The following is a 19,420-nucleotide window of genomic DNA, read 5'->3' on the forward strand; positions in this document are numbered from 1 at the left end:
AATTACTATTTAGTCATACTTAATGCCCTAGTAATTATCAGGCTAAAGAAAAGCTCCAAATTTCCCGGACTTTTATTGTTTTTTGTACATACAAACTCTCATACACTCACACGTCGGCTCAGTGAAACTGCTCATGGCCATTGTCGGCTTTTATTGATGCGTAGACTGTGTTGTTTTACCTTGTTTTGTCGCCGGTCTTTTGGTCGTCTGTCTTTTGGTCGCCGGTCTTTTGGTCGCCGGTCTTTTGGTCGCCCGTTGTCGCGGTCGGGGCGACCAAAAGACCGCGACCAAAAGACCGGCAACCAAAAGACCGGCAACCAATCGACCGCACACGGCGTTATCCTACTGTGAGGACATTTGTGTGCATCATTTTGGGAATATTTTGAAGGGAATACAAACTCAAACAACCCTCGATTGACTGAAAGTCAGTGTGGAGGCGGGGCAAAAAGAGCCAACCCGGGAGAAGAAAGGTATCAAAATGTCAAACAAAATTAGAATTAAGTTTAGTGTTAGGTTCAGGAATTAAGCTCGTATCTCGAGGTACCACCGTACTGTCTTTTCTTGAGAGTAGTCATGAAAACAGAGATAAATATTTTTTTGCTTGCTGTCTTGTACCTCTCAATACCATGACAGGAACGGTAAATTCATGCTGGTTGCTCTTTTTAGAAGAAAGCATAACACAACAAGCAATTCTAAATCTCCATAACTTCTCAGGCACTCTGCTCATTAATATAATAACTCGTTTTGGAATGAAACATGCAGCCTTTCTCCATACTTGTCCTCAGCAGAAAAAGCAGTAATAAGACATAAAATATTCAAGTGTAGACCATTAGGCGTTTCCTCTCAGCATTCTGACACACTATTACTTTCCACGATAGACTTTAATCTAATCCCTTTGGCCGGCGCATTTCCGTAAACTGCAACAGCCTCGAGCGAGGACCTTAAAATTGCATCATGCATGCTTATTTCACTTTTTGGCTGCAACTGTTTGTAAGAAGGGGCTGAATATTGGCTGTGTATATTTCCTTAGGATATGCAAAGCTAAATGCTTACTGTCAAAGTAAATGTGTTTTTGGTGTTTGACGTAACGGACAGATTTTTGTGTGTTGTAGGAAACAGTCAATATTATTTCTGCAAGGCCAAATCAAACTAGTAATTATGTTTGAGATTTTTTTTTTGAACGGAACATGTCTTGGACGATGTTTCTTACATATTTAGAACAACTTAGTCAATCCCGCATGAGCAAGCACTTGGCCACAGTGGGAAGGAAAAACTTTTAAATGGCAGAAACATTAACGAGAACCACATAGTGCCTCAAGAAAGTGGTTTGAGAATCAAAAGTCCAAATCAAAGTGACAGATTTTTAACATTTTACATTTTAGCAATTGAGATTTTGTTGTTTTTGGTCGTTGTTGCCATCCTAAATTAATATGAGGCACGAAAAACGATTGGTTGTTTCAGTAGCCCCGCATTTTTCCACCATTAGTCATTAAAAATGTGGAAAATATCTGGCTGAGAGAGCAATCGAGTCCAGCACCAAGCAATAAATTAATTGCTATCTAGTTTTTAACATTCTTAGATTATTTTAAGTGTTTCAATTACATCAAGTAAAGTTTGCTGGTGTGTAGAGGGAATTGAAAATATGGTCTATCTAAAATTATGCAGTGTGATAGCCCCCATGTGATACAAACATAATGAGAGGATTGAGAATGCGCTCCATTCTCTTCATTAAAAAAACATTCTAGGGGAGGTTTGTGGTGGTTCCGTTTCAGAATGTCAAATCCCATTTTTTCACCTCCGTGATGTAGATTTGAAAGCGAAATGTCTGTTGCTCTATTCCTAAAACACAGTATGATGAAGTACAAACTGTAAAAACATACATTAACAAAGGTGGCCATATACACTTAAAGTCCCAACATTCTATGGAATGCAAAATAGGTAAATGCAACACAAAGGCACACTTTTCTACATGTATTTATTCACATAGTTTTGCTCTTTTTCTATGTTATTGCAAAAGGACAGGGTTTTTTTTTTGTTCTTCAAGTTCTGTCCTTATCCTCGGGATTTGAATCTCTTTGATCCAGACCCTTAAGACACAAAGAGCACTTTTATCCACGAAGGTTAACCTGTAAGAAAGCCCAAGTGGGAAGGTGGGTCCTCTCAGAAATACACAGTGTTATCATTTGAGGCATTGGTCCGTTTCTTTATTTTAAATCCACATTTTTATACCAGTAGCAGAAAAAGAAAATGTAATAATGATAAAAAATTTATGTATCATGATACAGAAAAAATGAAAGCAGAATAACACACAATGTCACATAAATAATTTACAAAGAAAACAACTTAGGTCCTAGTGTATATATCTTGGGGCACATTGTGAGCCAACAACTTGAACAAATCAACTCGGCAAGTAGTTAAAAAAAACTTACATAGGAGCCTGTTATAAAGCCTAATAGCCAAATTATATTTTAGAACCACCTTTGAAGACAAAAGTAAAATTCTGTAGTTGTCACAAAAAGCTAACTGCTCTTAAAAGTTTGTTTTTTGCTTAAAAAAAACTAAATAAAATCTATTTTAAAATGGAGCGCTAATTTGTAATTATTTTCAGATTTCTAATGTCTTTAATCTTTCATCGGGGAGGACAGCAACTTTATTTCAATTTTAATTTGGCAAGAAACATAAACTCAATGTACATAATTTACTTTTGCGGGCCAAAAAAATGAAGTAGAGGGCCCAATTTAAACCCCCGACCGTAGTTTGACACCTATGCACTTTTTAAAATAACTTTAGGATATTTTTACTCTGTTTAGAGCTTTAATTTTAAAATAAAGCACCAGATTCTGTTAGTTTGTCACTTTTTTTCCCTTTTCCTCAGATGAGCTAATTGCTAAAAGACGAAATAAGATTAGCGTGAGAACGGGTAAAAAGACTGAAAGCTAAGATGAATTTAAAGGAAGCTATAACATAGCGAGCACGACAAGCAATTTAATATGCGAGAGCAAAAACTAGTGAACATTGAAGAGACGAAGATGCGGGGAGAGTAAGTCATTTCCATATTACTACAGTTTCCCTGCAACACAGACATCTCTGCAGGCCAAACAGTGTTTTATTCATGCAAAAGGCATCACAAAAATGCTAGAACTCAAGGCTGTTCATGCTGTTACTCAATTATTCATCAAGCAAAAAAATGTACCCTGATTGAAGTTACTTTGAACTTAGGGCATCATTTTATTTATATCATTAAATATATATATAATCATTTTTTACTGGATTTCTTCCTGTTTTTAGATGTAGAATAATGGAGATAGAAAACAGCTGAACCGCATTTTTCATTGTTTCTCCTCATCCAGAAGGTTTATTTAATCCACTTTAAATAATTTACACTTCAAGATACGTTAAATCTTCGGAGTGATATAACGAGGGATTGAATTCTCTCAAAATAACGCTGTTGTGTTATTATCTTGAGCTGGTAAGAAACTGATATGACAGCAAGTGACAATTTTAGTGGTGAAGTCTTTCTAACTAATACGCAAGCATCAAATTTTCAGTTAATTGAAGACTTGGAACTTTTTTGGCAGATGGCTCATGTATTTATTTCATTCTATTTTCCCTTTGCCACGCACACATTCTAGATGTACTTTCTGCTTGCCTTAGGGGAAATCCAACCCATCTTACCAAGCTCGCATGCTCCGACACCCTGCTGGTCGAACTGTCAAGCTGGATCGTGATGCCAGTGTCAAATATTCCTTCTCCTTTATTTTTTTTTCCCTTTCAACCGCAGATTTTTTTTTTCGCAATCGTCTCTTCACCCCCCCTTAACTCTGACTTTCCATCACCGTCACTCTCATTCTTTCCAGAGACCAGTTTGGTGTTGTGTTTATCTTATTTTGGGGTCTAAAAAGAAGGAGTGATTCCATCACTTTTGTCCCATTGGCGAAAACACTAATAGTAGGCAGACACGTGTCCTTTTATTTGAAATAAAAATAACAATGTGTACCTCCAGTTTCCTTCAAAAAGAAGACCTGCTATTAAATGAGAATTATATGCAGCAGGTCACAATGTTGTTTTTGACCTCACACATTTCAGTCTTTGTACTCAGGCTGAACATGTGCAAAGTAAGAGATAAAAAAAATAAAAGAGACTCCATGAATCTACTTTTTTTTCTCACTGTAACAATGGAAACCCTATTTGCAAGAAATCCCCCTAACTCTGAGTGTGTAGGAGCAAGTTTTCTTTTTACGTCAAACTTTTAAGTGCTCATTTAATTCTGAATAGCACATTTTGGAAGCGAGAAATATTGTTCGGATGAAAAAAATGTTCAGTAAAATAAAGCATTCACTTTTTAAATTGTAGCTCGTTATACCTGAAAATGTGTTAAGGCAGAAAGGAAAAGGCATATAAAACTGTGGAAATATTTTGTCTAGTGAAATGAGGTGAAGGCAAGTCAACAATTATCTCGTCAAGCCACAAAAAAATAATAATCGGTCGTTAAAAACAGCTAGATTGGGTTACGCGATATGTAATGGTTTACCAACAATTTTAATCTTTATTCTAAAAAATATCAATCATCTTTACTGACCAACACAGGATTACATCCGATTGGTTACTAAATATTTAACACTTACCAAATATATAATGTTTTAGTTTTTTCCCGCCCTATTTTGGGGCATTTTTTCCCGTGTGCGGTCGATTGGTCGCCGGTCTTTTGGTCGCCGGTCTTTTGGTCGCCGGTCTTTTGGTCGCCGGTCTTTTGGTCGCCGGTCTTTTGGTCGCGGTCTTTTGGTCGCCGGTCTTTTGGTCGCCGGTCTTTTGGTCGCCGGTTTTTTGGTCGCCGGTCTTTTGGTCGCGGTCTTTTGGTCGCCGATCTTTTGGTCGCCCATTGTCGCGGTCGGGGCGACCAAAAGATCGGCGACCAAAAGACCGACGACAAAAACAAGGTAAAACAACACGGTCTACGCATCAATAAAAGCCAACAATGGCCATGAGCAGTTTCACTGAGCCGACGTGGGAGTGTATAAGAGTTTGTATGTACATACATGCGTTGTCCCTTTAAGAAGCTACGTCAGTCATGGTCTTAACAAGTTCTCCAACAAAAACAATAAAAGTCCGGGAAATTTGGAGCTTTTCTTTAGCCTAATAATTACTAGGGCATTAAATATGACTAAATAGTAATTCGCAGTTTGTATTTAGGGAATTTGAGCAACGATTTAAATGGTAATTATCAATAACCTTCTGGGCGACCAAAAGACCGGCGACCAATCGACCGTGTACCATTTTTTTCATTCATTTGGTGTTACGCTAATGAGGGTTCAATCCCAGCTGGGTCCTCAGTGTATGGAATTTCCATGTTCACCTTGGGCTTGTGTGGGTTTTCTCCGGGTACTCCGGTTTTCTCCCACATCCCAAAAGTTCATTAATGGCTGTCCATCATCTTCTGCCCTGTGATTGGCTGGCCAGCGATTTAGGGTGTTCCCTGCATCGTGCCTATACTGAACTGGAATAGGCTCCGGCACCCCCCACCATGACAATTGTTAGGATAATCGGTTTAGGAAAGAAATGAATGAAACGTTGGTGACCTATCTTCAAGCTTACTGAACCGCCTTTCCTTTTTTTTTGTAGTATCCCCTTGGGATAAAGCTCAGCGCACCCTAGTTAGGATAAGAGTTGGGTTACAGAAAAAAAAAGGATGGATTTAGGAATGAATTTTCCAAAGCCGCCATGAAGTACTCTTTTCCAAAAAAAAAAAAAAAAAAAGGAACACTTCACACACATCTTATGCACTTTTGCTGGCAGATAACACATGCACAGTAGACAAGTGAAAGTCTACATGTGGGACAAGGAAAGTGGGGTCCTGGCCCCTTCTCTTGGTGAGTGACATGGTAAATTGTCTGTTCTTGGCACTTGCACATTTGCCTCTCTGGAGGAGCCGCAACCGCCGCCTTGTGCTACCACTTTGGCATGGGCGCTGAAAAAATACTAAATTAGCTCTGTGTATGTTAGTGTTGCTCACTGCTGATGTTTGGTTGTTTACGATAGTGTCTGATGAGGTCTCATATGCGGCAAACTGATTTACACCATGAAAGCAGCTAGTGAAAAATTAACCTGCTGCTTGGGTGTAAACAACCGTTGCTTGTTGGGACTAGTCAAAACTTTAAGCCAAGGGTGTCAGACTCGGTTTGGTTTGCGGGCCGCTTTAACGTCAACTTGATTACATGTGGGCCGGACAATTTTAGATATAATATTTAGATTTTTTTGTTTTATAAATCGATTAAAAGAACTGGATTAAAATCCCTGAATATTCAATCTTTTATAGATAGAGCAGCATCTCGCATCCGCTGTCTGCTCGTATATCAAAATTTGTCTCGGATCTCAAGAGAAATATCTGCCCGAAATTTTACTCGTATCTCGAATAAGCTCGTATGTCGGGCTACTCGTATATCGAGGTACCACTGTACTTATTTCCCTAAAATAGAGAAAGGGAAGAGTAAATAGCTTCACTACATGAAAAAAATGTCCCTAGTGTTTGATTCCCTACCTTAATTTAAAAATAAAAGGGTAAAAAAAAACACATAGAAACACTGAACAAAAGCAGGCACCCATGGTTACTGAATTTGTTGTTTATCAAATGTTCGTTATCACAATTTCGATCATCGGGAAAACAGTCCGAGGCTTTACCGTTTTATTCAGTCATTTTACTTAACATGAAAGAGTTTTATCTTGGCGGCGCCCGCCTGATTAGCATATTCCATCATGTTAAACAAACACAAGACAATGAGTGCCTTGGGGGACCCGAAGACCAACCTGTGCATAGCATACAAAGACATCAATCTGTTTCCAAAGACGCACACAGGCCTGTTGTTGAAGACCTCTCCTTGCGAAAGCATTACAGATTGACGCAGATGCTCTGTTGTCAGTGTTATTTTTACACCCACGCTGCCCTCACTTACAATATACAAGAATTGGCAACATGGTGGCAGATGAATGCTTTGCACAGTCAGTTCTTGTGAGTTCTGTGTTGAAGGACTCTTTGTGATGCTGAATACAATATACCCAGTAGATTTCGTATGCATGTTCAACCCTCACATGTAGTCATAGATTTAAATATATCATTTCCCGACTATAGAACCGCTAACCCACACACACACACACACATTCTGAAGCCTACTGTTTATAGCCCAGTGTGTTTTATTTGTGGAGTTTTACAGGTTAATGTGTTTTGGTGTAAATATACCGTAATACAATGTAAACGCCAGAGGCTTATATAGTCTATTGCAGCTGAGATTTGAACATGTACAGTTCTCTTGTAAAATTTGTCTCATAGCTCGCAAATTACAGTGTGTTTGTGTGTTTGTGTGTAGATATGGGCGAGCAGGCGAGAAATAAGAAGTGTGCCTCTGCATGGACGAAACTAATGACGGAAGGAAAGGTAAGGATTGCTAAAGTCATTTGTTTTGGAAATCTGTATGAGGCTTATATGTCTAGAAAATATGCTCAATGTAGTTTATAGTCGTGTAAACTTCTAATGTTATATTTACCACTTTAGCCCCGGATTTATTTCTTGAATGACACAACAACACACTCGTATGTTTGTTTACTAAGGCAGATTTTTCTTTTTTTACTTGTGTGTGCCTTTCCCAAACAAACCATGAGTCATTATTCAGGGAATTTTATATCATATTTAATGGGTTTCGAATTAATATTGACGTCAGTATGATTTTTGCCTAGTCATTTTTATCCAATGACTGCTGATGAACCCGCCCTAGGCTATCTGTAATTAGTTATTAAAGAGTAAGATTGCATTCAGTTTTGTATTGATTAATATATAACTCCATCTTATTTCGTTAAGACCCGTCAAAGGGAAAATCTGTTCAAATTCTGCTGTGTTTGTTGCAATAATAAAGAGTTAAATTTGCAGGCATGGCAAGAGAAATGATAGCTTGCCAGAACTGAGCTTTAATGGGACATCTTGGAAATGAGTTAGCTGCGAAGTTAGTTGATATTCCAATTGGAAGTGCTAATTACTTTGGTGATGGCCAAAGTAATAGGAGCGTATGGCTTTTCCCCACTTTAATGGCCTCATTAGGTTAATACTAGTTGAGAGTGAGGTCTCAACGTTTCGATGGATGGTCATTAGATGAATTGCAATTTCATAATGGAAGTGTAATGTTTTGGACCTCCTGCTACTTGTTCCTAATGCAAGTCGAAACCATTTTCATGAGATTCCGCATTTATGTTTAACCAACAAAATCGTGGAAATAAGTTCCACTCTTTAATGATAAAGGAGCATTCTTGACAACAAACACTCAATACTTTAATATATTCGGAAAAGTCAGTCCTTCCAATTTTGATTGGTATTTTTAGGTGAGAAATTTGTCAGTGGACAAAGGTCTTTATTAAACATCCGGCAAGATTAAATATCATTATGAAAGCACTCGAGTTGACATGACTGTCGTCTTCTTTACGATAGGCTCAAAACCAGTTTATTTTGCGTGAGGTATGAAAACTATGCTTGATGCAGTAGTCATTATATGTTTATTCATTGAAAAATGTTTGATTTATGTCAAAATACACCGTGAACAAAATAATCTCTTGCATTCTCAGAAAAATTATCTACCTTGCAACATAAATGCTAAGACTGTTCAAAGTTCTAGAATTTAGCAAATGTATGCAAAAACTTGTCGGTGTGTGTGTGTAACAATGATTGAGGACATTCACATCAGACATTCCTATAACAAAAGACTCCATAAAAAATAACCATTCTTAAATCATATCACAAATACAGTTCTACTGACAGTCTAATTACACAAAAGTCACTCCAAAGCAACATAAGGCAATTATTTTTTATCGCTCAATTCAACACAAGTTAATTACATTTTTTTTTACATTAATTCTGGCTTTTTTAGGTAATAACAGTCAGATTTAGTGCCGAATTTGAAAAGGCTGTCGAGGTCTGAGCCAATAAATAATGCCAAGATTTCAAGCTTGCTTTTTTAACCGTAAGCGACATTGTGAGTGCTGATCCAGAGAAACTTTTGCTTCTGGCACAGTTTCCCTCCAATTGCATCATCACATGTCAGTGATCATGACACATGCAAACAAATACAAAGCTTGCCAGAATGATATCTGACAAACTCTGATGAATTGAGTTTCCTAAATGAAGCTGATGGGTCTAAATCAACATGCACAATGACTGTCAAGCTTATGAGCTTTTACCAAATGAAATGACAAGATTCTCTATCTGTCTGCTTAGCACGTTGCATTGTTATCCATCACGACTCAGATTCCCATGCATACATAAGATAAGTGAGGGGGTGGGGTCATTGAGTTGATTTCATGGGCTGTGACTACCTGATGGTAAGGACACGGCGGAGAGAAATAGACGTAGGGGGTTTAAAACCAAGATAGGCTTTTCTTCACAGAGCTCTCTTATCTGATGGCAGAGAGGAGGGAGATGAGGGAGGTATGTAGAAGGGATGGGGGTTGCAAGGATGTGAGAATAACAAAATGGTATATATTAAAAGAGAATAAGAGAAACTGGCGGCGAAGGAGCAATAACAAGGATAAAAGCGTGGCAAATAAAAAGCTTGGAGAATCAATGGAGACTTCTCCAGAATTAAAAAAAATAAAAATCTCGCAACTTTGATGGTCAGGGATGAGACGGCTAGATGGTTTACCGCCGAATGCGGAATATCGTAGTTAGTCGGTCACCTTTTGCTTGTCTGATTGAATTTTAAACTCCATCACAAGCCGGTGTTTTAATAACATGCGAGTATAGTATATACAGTGACTATCACATCCTGAAGAATTGTAATTGCAGCTTGCCTGTGGAGAATTGAGCATAGCACTTAAAACAATCAAAAGCTCCAAGATTGCCAAGTAATCATCGATGAGAGACTGCAGGCTGTCACAAATGCTTACAATTAGACAATATAAAAGGCATAGATTATGCCACTATTCTCACCATCACGCTGCTTAGTGTGCTTTCCTGATGATGTTACTCTCCAACCTCAGATGTTATTACGCAGACTTCTATGGGAAGCTAATCGTTCTATTATCCTATCACATATCTCTTCTGGGCAGTCAAGTCAATAAGAAACACTTAAGAAGCCTTAAGAAGTGTCCATTTTCCTTTCAAAGCCTTGCAAAGTAGATTTGTCTTGGAGGTCAAGTGTGTCTTTAAATCAGTTGAGTCAGTTTTCTTTGATTTTTTTAAATGAAGATTCACAGAGAAAATGGGACTGACTAATATACTGTAATATTGAATATTGTTTCCAGACTAATTATCACCATTAGAAAATCACTTCCAAGTGTCCAGGCAATGTTTAAATAACATTCCAAGTACAAGGCGATGCTAACAATTACCAAATTCGCCAATGAATCACTGCGAGCCTTTCAATTTCAAATGGATTTCTGGAAATCTCTATAACCAGCAATGGCAGTGATTATCATATGTCAAATTTGCACTTCTATTATTCATTAAATGGCCCTACTGTTTCAATAGACATTCATGAAACATGTTTTTTATGCTTCTACCACAGTTCCCAAAGGTTAAGCTGAGATTTCCCCATTTTAAGAAACAATTTGCGACAACAAAAAACTGTTCTTGTTTTGATTCTGCGCCTGTGCTGCCCTCCACATTCAGTCAGCTACGAGATTCGTCTTCGTAAACTAAGGTTGCGACTTCCAGATCATAATTAAAGATGTCGTGGACCATCAGAGCAAACAATTCTGTCACATTTGCACATTGTGATCTTGTGTTCAAAATAGTTTTCAATCATTCAAAATGATTAAACCAGCAGAACATTATCAGGCTTCCAAAACCGTGTATGGTGAAACTATATTTGAGTCAAATATAGGGATTTGCGGGTATGTAAACAACACCTGGATCCAGGTATAATCAGATGAAGCTTTCTTACATATTACTTATGTCAAATAATTTGACATAACTAATATGTAAGAAAGGTTCATCTGATTATACCTGGATCCAGGTGTTGTTTACATACCCGCAAATCCCTGTAATAAGGATCAACAGAGGTGGTGTGTAGTACAACTCAAATTAATCATTACTGTATGTCCCAAGTCTTATTGTAAGGTAATGGGAAAACATGGCTGTTGATGTGCAAAATGTTTTCCTCAATGTCCCCAAGGCCATGCTACCAATTAATGTTTGTAGAGTTATGGGTGGTTTCTTTAAAGAAAAGACAAGGTATTCGTCTCTGCGGTGCCATCGTCTATGTTCTATCATTCGTTCTGCAAACTACATTCCACTTTCGGGCCAAAGGATTCCTTGGAGTTTCCGTTTTAAAATGATTTCATTTATTTAAATGGCATTCCATAGCAACAAACTCGGCATAAAAACACGAGCTCAAAGGGTTGCGTTTGGATATTTGTAATTCATATTTTTTCTAAATGTGCAGTTTGATAAAGAAAAAAGAATCCAGCCTGCTCGTTATCGGCGAGAATTCTATTTTATTCTGTTCAAACACATATATCTTGCATTGAAATAAGATGGGATTTTTATTATAAAATACCAAGGAGGCTTTCAAATAAAGAAACACCCGATTCACCCCGCCAGCTATTCAAACTATTCAAGCTAAGAGGTTGCTTTCTCCTTCACACCACTTTTTAGATTCTGAACGAGGCTAATTGCTGTGTATTTCAACTAAAAGTCACAATTTGTTCAATGAAAAGAGTCTTTTGAAATTCCTGTTGACTCACACTCAACCGAGATGCAAGTCATTGTGGGTAAAGGAAGTAAGAGAGCAAATGCTGCCACATTGCCCAGATGAGACTTAAGCCTTATTACAAAAAAACAGGATAATTTTCTTACACAAAATTGGTGGACAAGCTTGTGCTTTTCATGTGACCAGTAGGCATCATAAGACACGGGAGGGTGGAAGGGGCCTGATGTTCTTTCTCTCCACTACTACATGGGCGTGGCAAAATCAATACCGGCCTTCAGCTTCAATAATCCTTTCATGACAGGCTACCCCTCCATCACGGCCGTTCTGTTTGATCTGCACTCTCTGAGCTATAACCGTCTCCCAATACAACTGCTTAGAGGATGGGCGTCGTAGCGAATTTACAGAACAGTCAATGCGGAGGGGTACATGGGGGTATAGAGCACACACCAAGAACAATAGTGTGTAAGAAAGGGAAGGGGGACTGACTGTGAAGTTAATTAGAACATCCTGTGTCTACTTCTCTCTCCCTTCCACCCTCCCCTTTATCTCTGAGAGGCTTTGATGTGGCTTAGTGCCTGGAAACCTAATGAAAAATGTATACTAGTTCACTGTCTCACTCCCCTTTTTATCCTCTTCTTTGGCCCCACTCTGCTTGGCTACTGTGGATGCTACGCCTCCTTTTCACTATGGGCCTTTTTTTCTTACAATTGCTCTGTTTAATTATGTATTCGTGTTAAACACGTTGAGATTTTTGTCGGATAGGGTTTTTTTTTTAAATATGTTAAGCAATAAAGGCAGGCGCTGGTAATGTTGCATCGAAATTAGCGAGAAGCAAGGTGTGCCTGGTGTTGCGTGGTCAACAAGTTGACATTTTAAAATGAGCTAAATCTCCTCAGGGTATGTTTTCATGCTGTGCAACATAGAGGTCACTTGCATGCTCACTCAATAAACAAGGCTTAAAATAAATAAAATTAGAAATGGCTATTTCCTTAGGAATCACTTGGGTTACATGGCAGGTTCCACTTTATATGGAATTCATCCCAAATTGAATGTGTTATTCTCAACCCTCTTTACACGTACCGTATTAACATGAAAATTGCTTAGGTGCGTTGAAATGTTTACAGACGAAGAAACAATTATCCAAATGACACATTGCAATTCCCTCTCACTTTTGGCAGTAGTAATGACTTATTATCGCTTGCAAGCGAATAACCCAGATTTACGTGCAAAGTGCTTGTTGACGTACAGTATTGACACAATCGGGAAAACGTGGGTTTGGTAAATAGCTCAAGCTTATTTTGACAGGGCTGAGTACAACAAGGAGTCAAGCCAGTAATTTAAGCAGTCTACAAAATGTTCATTTAAATACTTCATTCTCACCGACATTAATTATCCTCCTCATTGATGACTTAATGCCATGACACAGTGGGCGCATGAGCCTCCACCCAGAGGAGGCGACAACAGTCCTAACCACAAAACTGTAAAGCATTGCCATATAATTCCTTGAGATTAATTTAATCTGTTTGAAACTGTGCTTGCTGAGCACGACCGTCATACACTGACAACATCGTACACTCCTAATATGATCCCTCCCTCCTCCCTGGCGGCCCCTTTGTGGCAGTCATCACTTCCCCAGGCACTAGGGGGGTTGATTTGAAGCCACTCCCCCTTCTTTCTGTCTCCCACCCTTACACCACTTCCTCTGCCGCTATACTCACTCCCCGTTGAATCATCACTTTCCCAGTGAAATCGACTCACACTCATGTGACAATAGGAGTCGGTAAAAGTGCTGCAGTGTCAGTAAATGTCAAATTTATATATAAAACATATTTGTCTCGTGAGAATATAAGAGAAGGGCACCTCAGGCCAGAGGTGGATGGTGTCACCACAGATATGCATCAGTCGGCGCCTAATATGTTTGGGCTATGCTGGCAGACTACAAAGGTGTGAAGAGCAAGTTTTGCACATTTTCTTCTTTCTGCTCATTAGCCATTCTCTAGATTTGCAGTTAAGCCTTTGTCCCTGTAACTCGTCTTTCATTGAAATCAGCATTCCCCATCTGTACCCTCTCCCCCACGCACAGGCTTACTTTGAGCTTTTAGACATGTTTCTCCAAGCAGGGGCTAAAGATGAATCAGTAGCTTCCTCACTACTTTCCATCTTCCACCCGCTAAAGTTTGGAGAGCTATATTTGTTAGCAGATTTGTTTGGAGAGTCATTTCCTCTCATCTAGACGTGTCTCTATTTGTTAGCGACCGCTTCATCTTCCAGCCGAGGAAACATTTCATTTCTAGACGTCGCTTGCTGCCTCAAACAGCTCGATGAAGCCCCATAATACCCGTTCCCGTATAAAAATGCCAAACGTTCTTTTTATTACAAAAGTAGTAAGCTGAGAGTAGTTCCATAGAATGATTGTCACGTGTTCTGGCCTAATGAACGCATTATGAAACATACAGCAGTACGTCGTTTTCATTTTAGTGCTGGCTCTCATTTAGGTCTCAGTGGTGGATCCTCATTCCTTCTCCCTCCTGAGACTCTTCAGCATACTTATGTCTCTTCAAAGTCATCTGGCATATCTCATCCCTCGTCCTGCGTCACTTTCATTACTATTTCGTTTTTTTTTGAAAAGCAGATCGCGGCCCGAGAGGTTTTCAGTTCTGGGGTTGTGGGTTCCATCCCAAGTTGGTCCTTGGATATTCTCCCAAGGCTTGCGTGAGTCTGAGTGTGTAGGTTGTCATGTTGCCCTGTGATTGGCTGGCCACCAATTCAGGGGGTATTCGGCCGTTTGGTCGCCCGGAAGGTTATTGATAATTACCATTTAAAATTGTTGCTCAAATTCCCTAAATACAAACTGTGAATTATTATTTAGTCATACTTAATGCCCTATTAATTATTAGGCTAAAGAAAAGCTCCAAATTTCCCGTACTTTTATTGTGTTTTGTTGGAGAACTTGTTAAGACCCTGACTGACGTCCCTTCCTAAGGGGACAACTCATGTACATACAAACTCTTATGCACTCACACGTCCGCTCAGTGATACTGCTCAGGGCCATTGTTGGCTTTTATTAATGCGTAGACTGTGTTGTTTTACCTTGTTTTGTCGCCGGACTTTTGGTCGCAGGACTTTTGGTCGCAGGACGTTTGGTCGCCGGACGTTTGGTCGCCTGTTGTTTGGGTCCGGGCAACCAAACGTCCGCGACCAAACGTCCGCGACCAAACGTCCGCGACCAAACGTCCGGCGACCAAAAGTCTGGCAACCAAAAGTCCGGCGACCAAACGTCCGGTCACGAATTCAGGGTGTCCCCTGCCTGGTGTCCGTAGTTAGCTGGGATAGGCTTCAGCACCAACGCCCTTGAGAGGATAAGTGATTCAGAAAATGAATGAATGAAAAAAAATGTCCTCCGTCCCCATTATGCAGACATGAACGACTTCAGTATAACTCATACAATCAAATGTACTCTATCAGTGACCTCACTGTGTTGAGCACAAGGTCATAGACATCGTTCATTAAGGGTAGAAAAACACGTTTCAGTTTGTGAGGCAATTTGCTGATGATTTAAGAGGCTATCCAGCACACAAATGCCACTAAAGTCTACTATCAAGCTGATCTTGAAAGGTGACCTTTAGCGGGAGTCCAATTTTTTTCCCCGTTTCATGCATAAAATATGTCAAAAGGAGTCTATGACCTGGATCAAGTTTGACATCCATGTGATTTGTGATTCAATTACAGTATATCAATCTTGTAGTTTTCTACAATACTTTTGTCGCACGGCACATTACTGTCTTTATCCGTCAGTTTTATTTTTGTCCTTCCTAAAAATCTTCTCACCGCGACATACCTGCCAGAGTTGAATTTCATACCGCTTGATTTGCGCCGTATCCGAGTTTGAGCATTCTTTTTTTTAGTTGACAAACTGAAAAACGAGGTGAAATACCAAAGGGATGTGTCATTTGAGGTGAGAACAAAAAAGCCAAGTCGGCCAAGGAGAAAGTGAATTTAACGCCTCAAAGGTTAACCTATGATTTTTTTTTTCCCGATCTGTGATAGACTTCAATAAGAAAATGTGAAATAAGTTAACTGAGAGTCGATGTTCTCCAGACTATCCGCTTGTAACAATAGTAGTTTACCCAGTTTACCCACAAATGTGAGACTGGTTGGTCTTCCAAAATGTAGTCCAAAACAATCCAAATTTTATTGCAAATGCAGCAGCATGGACCTTTTCACTACTGCCTTAATATCCGACACAGGTTGCAGATGGCCACACATAATGCACTCTTCAATACTCATTGAAAATGTTGGCTTTATTACCCAACCTGTCTGCCTTTTCACATTTTACCACATGTTTTTCGTGCTAAACCACTAACTTGTCTTAATTTAGACAAGTGACAGTCATCAAACTCACAGTTCAATAACAGCTGCTACCCTTCGCATAATATAGCATGTCTAATGTGCGGGAAATAGCAATTTACTGTGTAGAAAATTCTTTGCCAAATGAAAAGCAAATTCATGCCTTAAAACTGTCGTTTCTTGTCAAGGTGTCGTTGTCAGTCATTTTGTGGTTGAGACATCCCAATCTTAGTAGCTAGATACACTTATTCTTCCTCTTTTTCCTTGTTTAATTGATTTAGACAATATCAAGTGATGACATCCAGTGAAACAATACATAGATTTATTAACAATACCTCTCTAAAAGCACAATATTTACATGCTGTACATTGTAAATAGTGTTTTTCAGAAGGAATGAGTGTCATGTTCAGACCAGAGGATCATGTAACTAGTCCTAGGTTAAATATTGCTTAAGAATTAAGTACATTTGTCAATATATAAGTGTGTATCTAACTGGTAGCATTGCATATTAGTCTCTTCTCAAGAAGTAAAGATGGCAGTGAGTTAAAAATGTTTGGTGAACCCTGAAGTAGAACTGTATTATATGCTCCCAACACTGAACCCTGAAGTTTTTTGGAATGTCTGTCTCTTTTGTTACACTGCCTTGCAGACTTCACTAACCTTTTGAAATGGCACGTCTGTCTATATTGCTGACAAAAATCCAAAAGAAGGGACTACGCCACCAGTGAGGTTCTCTTGGCATGCAACAACTTTATTTTAGTGCACTACACTTTGCTATGAATGACTCACCAAGTCAAAGAACTCTCAAGAAGACTTTTGAAATTGTCAGCTTTGCAAGTCAAACTAACCCTAATGGAACAATATGTCTTCCTTAGTCTTCACGGGGCACGGCACTAATTACTTTTAACATTTGTTCCACTTGGACACAAATAATAGCTAATGGTTCTTTAGGGACTGAACACGCAATCTGTTGCGCTATTTAAATGGCATGTCGCCCAGCTGTGAGTGCAAGATGTCTTCAATTCTACAATTCAGTCATTAAACTGCCTAAAGCCTGCAAATGAATCAAACATCTTCTTCAAAGAGAAAACAAAAAAAACAGGTTTAGCCTGCGGCTGTCTCTGATAGTCGATTTTGAACATTTTGGCATCGTTTGATGCTTTGTGTAGGTCTTTGTTGAGAAGTGAAAAGACTACTGAAACTCACCATTGAAAAGTCAGGTGGGCAACTTTTTTAAACCAGTAAACCTCCACAATTGTGCACACAAATCACTACGTCTCCAGACGAAGGCCTCCTGCTTTCCTCGGACTAAATGTTCTTACAGATGACTCCCTGCTGACAATGACAGATGGGACGGAGAAGCTCCCTGACATCAACATTCAAGCAAAGGGCAGCTCATTCCCTTTACAACTCGGCCACAATTCCAGATTCATCTTCCTTGGATAGAAGTATTACCAACCTTTGGTATGTTGGGATAGTATGTTGAAGAAATGTTTGTACCATTTCTTTCCATCTTTTTGGCAAACACCACCACCACCACCATCTGTCCTTCACCTGCATTTCAAATTTACCCATCACCTCTTCATTACCTCTGTTTGTCCATTCCAATCTGTGCCAATACAGATGCTAATGGAATTTTGTGAGCTACTTTCTGTAGCTCTTGTAGGACATAACCACAATTTAAAATTTCAACGTCATCACTCGATCTGATGTGATCATCTTTTCACCCCCTGGACATTCTTAGGTAACATTTCTTTTAAGATAACCACAATTTCTCTTTTTATCAGACCCATGGTAAAAGAATTTGTCCTTTAGCTCTCCGAGAAAAAAAGCTCATCTTTCGCCGAATCATGACGTAAATGGCGGTTGTTGTCGGCGGCTGATCAAGTTTGAAATTATTTAGCTGTACGCTGTTCCAATTGTTTGGCAAAGTTTGACGCAAGATACCCTCCCTGATGTGACCCTATCGGCCTGGGCCCACCCTACAGTTTAAAGGTCTTGGGTGTAGAACCCAATTAAATTTTTGGTGCATCAGCTATTTTATGCAGAGATGTAGTTCTTTATTTGGGAACCCAAGGCTAACTAAGTCATGGGGGAGGAAAAAACAACAGCTGCAGTAAAAATAAATAAAAATAAAAACCCTACACAGGATTTTAACTAACACGCCTGAGATCCCTTTGAGAATTGCCAATACGCAGAATGTCTGAAAATTTGCACCTGCCAGAGTTAGGTTAACATTGTTACTGACAAGGAATTTCTCTTAACCCTTATTTTGGGGTGACAGAGTTCCTCCATTGGTCGTCAGAAAGTATATCTATGTTTCATTAAGAATAAAACATGAATTCCAACGTTTTTTATCTAACTCGTGGGTGGATTAAAGTTAATACAGAAAGATTCGCTAGCTCCTTCTGTCCGCGATGCCATAAGAGGTCTTGCACACAGCTGTATTGACGTCAAAGCGATCGGCAGGGAGCCGCATCGTGGCGCGGCGTTATTGACAGCGGAATCTGCCACTTGCAGGAAATGCTGCAGACAGAACATGCTCACATTGAATTCTGAGCTATTAAAGCGGAATGGAGGCCTCGATATGAAATGAAAAACAAAGCTTAAGCACTACTTCTGCATCTTTTTGATGATGAAAAGTATGACAATAACAACGATCCGGCATATCAACAAATAGCAACAGGTGGGTGTGAGGAAAGCCCATGCAATGACTTCCGTTCTTACATTAATCTGAGGAGGTAATAGCATGTCACTTACACTAATTATTTGGACGCAAATTACTAGAGTTTTCCAAATTTAACTAATCTTGTTTCATAATCATGTTTTATGAGTGATGTGTTCTTTGTTGTAATATTTCCTTTCTACCAAATCATTGATTTCAATTAAATAATCTACGAAAAACCCCTTACCTAATATACATTGGCTCAAATCTTCAACGTGTCTGTGACTACCCCAGATAATGGACTTTTAAGGGGTTAGTAGCAGCTATACCTGCTGTGCAATTAACGTTTGGTGCATGCGTTCGGTGGGCATTAAGCTTTCAACCCCATGACAGACATGTATTTAATCGCTTGCACACACCAAAGTCAATTTGAAGACTGACGACGTTAAATGTTGACAGCATTTTCTCAATAACACACTGTGCTGTTTCACTTATATAAGATTCGAACATAATTACCAGTGATTAGGATGAAGACAATAATTTCCCAACAATGAAAGAACAGATGCGTTCCAAGACTTTGATTGCCCCTATTTATTTGATACTATAGTTTTCAAACGTCAACTTCGTCCTGGTACTCCTAATCCAGACAAGTAAACCCAAAACTCTCATTGAGTCCCACTAAGGCGATAAACACTAATTACTTTGCCTATTATTAACCTAATTA

The 19,420-nt window shown here is 39.1% G+C and overlaps 2 protein-coding genes across 9 annotated transcripts in view; both read left to right on the top strand.

Annotated features, from left to right (window-relative positions):
* arvcfb (ARVCF delta catenin family member b) overlaps positions 1-19,420 on the top strand; it is a 340,912-nt gene that overhangs the window by 280,658 nt on the left and 40,834 nt on the right. The window lies entirely within an intron of this gene.
* Positions 1-19,420, top strand: part of sema4c (sema domain, immunoglobulin domain (Ig), transmembrane domain (TM) and short cytoplasmic domain, (semaphorin) 4C) — a 226,463-nt gene that overhangs the window by 107,989 nt on the left and 99,054 nt on the right. For both annotated transcript variants that reach the window (XR_013300455.1, XM_077601836.1), the window contains exon 5: positions 7,359-7,426. The gene's annotated coding sequence lies outside the window, so the exon portion shown is untranslated. The remainder of the gene's footprint in view (positions 1-7,358; positions 7,427-19,420) is intronic.

This window comes from Stigmatopora argus, chromosome 5 (genome assembly GCF_051989625.1).
Source record: "Stigmatopora argus isolate UIUO_Sarg chromosome 5, RoL_Sarg_1.0, whole genome shotgun sequence".
Taxonomy (NCBI): Eukaryota; Metazoa; Chordata; class Actinopteri; order Syngnathiformes; family Syngnathidae; genus Stigmatopora; species Stigmatopora argus.